Source organism: Prosopis cineraria, unplaced genomic scaffold (assembly GCF_029017545.1).
Source record: "Prosopis cineraria cultivar Desert tree isolate PC_DT_omini unplaced genomic scaffold, ASM2901754v1 PC5, whole genome shotgun sequence".
NCBI lineage: Eukaryota > Viridiplantae > Streptophyta > Magnoliopsida > Fabales > Fabaceae > Prosopis > Prosopis cineraria.
The window spans coordinates 29,643,330-29,649,484 of record NW_026555336.1 but is presented as its reverse complement, the minus strand read 5'-3'; positions in this window follow the sequence as shown (position 1 = coordinate 29,649,484).

Here is a 6,155-nt window from a genome sequence, read left to right as displayed (position 1 = left end):
AAAAACTATGACATTGAATTAATAATTGATTTTAGCATCTAATATGAGTGTTTGGATATTTTTTTTAAAAACCATGATTTTGGTTCATAGTATGAATTTTATCATACCAACTAAAGATGTTCACAAATTCAATTTTGAAAAAAAACCAAACCAAACCAAACTAATCAATTCATTATAGTGTGGGATCTATCTAGTTTTTCTTTCATGGACTTATTTAGTTTTTTCTCTAATCAGTTTGGTTAAGTTTTTAAGTGGTTTGGTTCAATTTAGTTTAGGTTTGGATCACATTTAAAATTTTTTATGAGATATTCTTCAAAATCACCAATATTTTTTTGATAAGAAAATCATCAATATATATATATATATATATTCAAGTTCATTTATAATTTTTAACTGTTAATTATTATTTGCAATGAAAAATCAGTTGAGCACAAAAGAATATTTTTTTAGCAATTAATTAGCATGTTTAACTATTAAAAATTAATACATTATCTTTAACACTTGATTGTAATATTAAAAAATTATTACAAACAATTATAGATAACATTTAGCTAATTGTCACATATTTTTACAAATGATTTACAAATAACTAAACTTGAAAAAATAAAAAAATAGATAAATTTATAAAAATATATATAATAAATATAATAAAATTTGATTTAGTTTGATTCAAGTTTTTAAAAATAAAAACCTAAACCAATCGATTTTATAAAAAAAAAAAAAACCAACCTTCATTTATAATCGGGGTTGATCTATTCATGTTAATTTAATCAGTTCAATTTGGTCAGGTGTAAATCATTTAAATTGGCTTTGAGCGCCCTCTTACCAACATTTCAAACTAAGGCTGGCATAATATTGTATGGTGTTGTACACGGGGGCAAAGACTCACCATACTTGGTTGCATCCGCAAGCATTGAATCATAATCCTGTGATCTCCTGTGAATCTAATGAGGGCTAGCTAGAGTTGGTAAACGAGCGGGCCTAGTTTATATGGGCTCGATCCTTATAGACTTAGATTCTAAAGTCCGATTATCCCAATTTAATCCTAAAATTGAAGTCCGACCTTTATTCATAGGGCTCAAGGTCGGGCCCGTAAGCCCGGATAAGAATAAAATAAAATAAAATAAAATTTAACATTTAAATTTATTTAGAATATTTTAAAATTCAACATATATCAAACCAAAGTCTCACATAATCTAAAAAATGAATAAAAATTTTAAAAATCCAAATAAGATGAAGGCAAACATCATCATCAATCCTAATCAAGATCTCCCTCATTATCATCCATAAATAAAATATTAAAACCCTTAGATATAGGTCCATTTGTGAAAGATGGAGGCGGAGGCTTAATATTAATTATTTCTGCAGCTTCTTCATCATCACCTATAATAATTATTAATTAAATTGTTTTATTATCAAATATATATCTATACATATATTACAAGATAAAATATAAAAATTACTATAAAATGGCATAAAACAATTCAACCAATTGCTGGTACAAAATACAAATTAATGTTTGCACATTATCTAGAAAGAGATGAAAACAATACTTTATAAATAGTAAAACGGGCTTCACGGGCCATCCGAGCCCGAGCCCGTTTTTCTAGGGCTTAAAAGGGTCAGGCTTCGAAGCCCAATTACTCTAAAAAATGTCAAATTTTTAAGCCCAAATCTTTATTAAAAAGGGCTTAAACGGGCGGTCCGTCAAGCCCGACCCTTATTTCTGACTCTAGGGCCAGCTCAGCTTACCTGTTCAAAGGGCAAAACAAAATTTGGCACCAATCTGGCAATCTCTATCTGCCAAATCAAAAAACTATTATTATTATTATTATTATTATTATTTTGAAACCCTAATCCCCACGCATCATTGACCCACTTTACACACTCCTTGCCCCGGAACATTCCGTGAATACGTGTAGTAATGGAAAAAAAAAATTATTAATAGTACTATCTAAAAGTTTAAAATTTCTTATTCTATCTGTACTAGTATTAAATATAATTTTTCAACATTTTTTAATTTATTGTTCACATGTATAAATGTATGATATATCCTCCTATTTGAAATACTCACGTTTTAGGCATAGCCATACATTAAATATAAATACTTCATTCAATGAGAATTTGAATATTAATTCTCCAATCTCCATGTTGGAACTTTATCCTAAAAAATTACAATTAAATAATTTAAGTAGCGCCTATTATCATAATCAACTAAAACCATTACCAAACTACAAGGATACAAATTCCATTGATATTCTTCTAACAATAGCCACCAATATATATAATTTTCAAATTTCTCGTTTTCTCAAGGCATACCATCAGCTTCTCACGTCAAGAGTGCAGAAAACAAGGGATGTTTCAAAATTAGAACTCCCACTCGATCGATCTGAAGCAGAAGAGCAGTGTGAAGGGAGAGAAAGGTAAATTCAAATGGAAAGGAAAGAGAAAATTGGGTTGGATTTGCCGGCCGTTTATTTTTTTTTTTTTTTTTTACAGGCTTTATCCCATTTTTTTGACTCTGGTCTTGTATGGCTATGATGTTGAGAGGGGTATCATGGGAAGATAATATGTTTTAACTCTTTCATTAATGTCCACCTATCACATTCAGTTGAAAATGCTCCTATTTTTTAATGTTGAGCAAAGGTACATTTGAGTCATTTTGGGATGAATGTTTGAAATGAACTTTTTGGGAGAAATTTAACATCTGAGTTTTTCATCATTCCAACATTATCCTTAATGAATTAGTTACAATAAATTTTTATCCGAACATTATTAATCTCTTTCAATACCTCTGACAACTATAAAATATGCTTTTTTTTTTTCCTGTGATATCTCCATAATTGGTAGCTATGGGATTAATTTCTCAAAAAATTTAAGTATCAATCAAGGTATATATTCTCATATCTCAAGCAATGATTTATATACACATTTTCAAGAAACGAACCCTAGAATAGTGTTTGATAGACTCAACTTCTACCATCCATGTCACACCCACTTGATACTATAAATATGCTTATTGACATCAAAAACATTACTAAAAAAAATATCAATGGCTTAGTATACTTTGCAAAATAACTTCTAAAAGATCATGAAAAGTTTGTAGAAAATGACCTATAAATAAAATCAAAGGATTAGTAATAGTAGGTATAGCTTATGAAATAACAATTGTTTTAAGTTTATAATCAATTTTGACATGTATAGGAGTATTTGAATATTTTTTAGAAAACTAAGATTTTATATTCATAATTGATTTTAGCATGTAATATGAGTGTTTGGATATTTTTTAAAAAAAAACTATAATTTTGAGTTTATAATTAATTTTAGCATCTAATATGAGTGTTTGAATATTTTTTAAAAAAATCATGATTTTGGATTCATAGTTTGAATTTTCACATACCAACTAAGAGTGTTCACGCGTTCGGTTTTGAGTAAAAACCAAACCAATTGGTTCACTATATAATTTGAAATCTATTTAGTTTTTTCCTCTAATAGACCGACTTTCACTAGAATTAAACCGCTAGCACAAATGGGACAAGATCGATGGTGATGATTAGGACTAGACCACTTGTGACGGCCGGGATCGAAGGACTAATTACCACCAAGACCAAATTGATTGTGCTGATCAAAATTGGACTGTCACCAAAGACCAAGATCAAATGTTTGACTCTAACCCCTAATCAAGATCAGTGACTTATATAGGGATTGAACCATTGAAAGTCTGTTCCTACCAATCCTAGTAGCAGGCAGTTATTTGGTCGTTATCATTGCTAGCAGCCCAATCTTAGTGGAAGTCAATCATTTGGTCCTAGTTAGCAAAAGACGTCTGGTCTTAGTGGCAATCGACTGTTTAATCCTAGTAAAAGTTGGGCGTTTGGTCTTGATCATCACAAGCAGTCTGGCCCTATCATCATCGACAGTTCAGTCTCGATTAATTGCAACGACCTTGGCCTAGTCTTGGTAAATGGCGCAAACCTAGTCCTGATCCCAATCGACATCAATGGTCACAGCTCAATCTCAATCAATAAATGTGGTCCTGTCCTTTCACTATAGGTGGGCCGATCAAATTATGAAAAAGATTAGTGTTGGATTCGAAATAATAGAAGTTTAAAAATAATTTCATATTGCAAAAAAGATTCAAGTAGAATTTGAATTTAAAAAAACAAAAAAATAAATTATTATCTATATTTTTGCAGTTTCAAATTATAAAATATTTTTAAATAAAATTTTATATATTAATAAATTTTATTAAATACATTTAACAACATTATCCTTTCAAAATAAAGATACAAACTTTTAAAAATATTCATTATTTAATATATTAAAAAGAGAAAAGATGAAAAATAATTATAAGAGAAAAAGGATAATATTAAAATTGATACATTTAATAAAACTTTAATATACCTAAAGTGTCTTATATTTTAAAATAAAAAAATTTCTTTAAAAATACTTTATAATTTGAAACAAATGGAGTATTATCTAAAAATTAAAAATTTCTTATTCTTGTTTTCCATACAAAAAAATTTCTTATTCTATCGGTACTAGTATTAAATATAATTTTTTTCAAAATTTTTTTATTTAATATTCACATGTATGAATGCATGATGTATCTCTTTATTTGAAATAATTTTGTTTGAGATATATTTACACACTAAATATGAATACTTCTTTCATTCAAAATTTAAATATTAATTTCCCATCTTATGAACAAGAGCCTTTTCCACCGAACACACGTTGATTAGTTTTGTCAAAACATCCAACTTCGTAGAACATAATTATAATAAAGTATAATTTATTTGTTCAACAATTAATTTAATTTTTTTAAGTTTGAATAATTTAAAAATAATGTTTTGGCCCCAAAATTTTTTTTAGAATGTCTAAATTGAATGTCTGACATTATAGTGCCTAACTAAATGAAGGGGTTAATTTATAAAAAATAAATTAATTACATTATCATCATACGATTTTAACTTTTTTATTTGTTTATGGAGAGATGCGCGGCATTGAAGGGACTGTGGCTTTTATGATGAGGTCTATGATATGACTTAACAAGCGGCTGGACATAAAGTTGCTTCCTCGATTTAACTTTGAATTTGAAGTTTTAGGACTGTTTGGTATGATAAAATGGAGAGGGTAAAAATGAATACGAAATTGAAATTGAATTTTTTTTATGTTTGGTTGATTAAAATGAAGTTGGATTTGGCTTTCACATGAAAATCATTTTCATATATTTTGATGGAATTAAATTTTATCAAAAAAACTCAGTTTTGTAATTCTAAATTTCCTTTTTTTTTAACGCTTCCTCTCTCTCTTCCATTCTCACCTTCTCTCTTGAATGACGACGACTCAGCATAATGAAGACTAACCTTCGACATTCGATCTCCGACCTCTGCTCCTCAACTGCCATCACTCGTGCTATTCCCTTCACCAACGTCAACGACCTCCTCCCTCATTGATTCCACCTGTCTCTTTGTCTTCTCATCCATTGAACTGAATAACGGCAGCCTTCTCTGCAAATCATAAGGATGAACCAGCAAGCTCCAGCAATTTCACGATCCCTCCTATTGACAGCAGGTCTTCTTTTTCATGACAATGGTGATGATGAAGGCCACCTATGCGATGAAAGAGAAAGGATGATGAAGCCAGCAACATGGTTCCAGTGACAATCTTCTTCGAGCTAGTCCCTGAACTTCTTTAGCACAATAACATCTTTTGGTCTTCTTCTTTGCCGGCGAAAGTCCAATAAAGGTGCTTCATGGTGGTTCCCTCCCAAATTTGGGTAGGAGCTTTTTTTTTTTTTTTTTGGATGACAAAATTTTTGATCTATGATGGGCCATATTTTTTTAAAATGAGGGTATTTTAATCTTTTCTTATTTTTAAGATTAATATTGAATAAAATAATATCTCAATTCCATAAACAAATCAAACATATTTTTAAACCTCATATCCATTTCCATATCTACTTCCATATTCATTTTCATTTCCATCAAAATCATTTCCATTATACCAAACGTGGCATTAAATTTTAGATTTATTTTTTAGAGCTTAAAAGAAAAATATTAATTGTTTAAAAACCAAATTTAATTATTAAAATCATATTTTAATGGGAGAATGACAGTTAATTTTAAAAAAAATTATAAAACAAATGAAAGTTA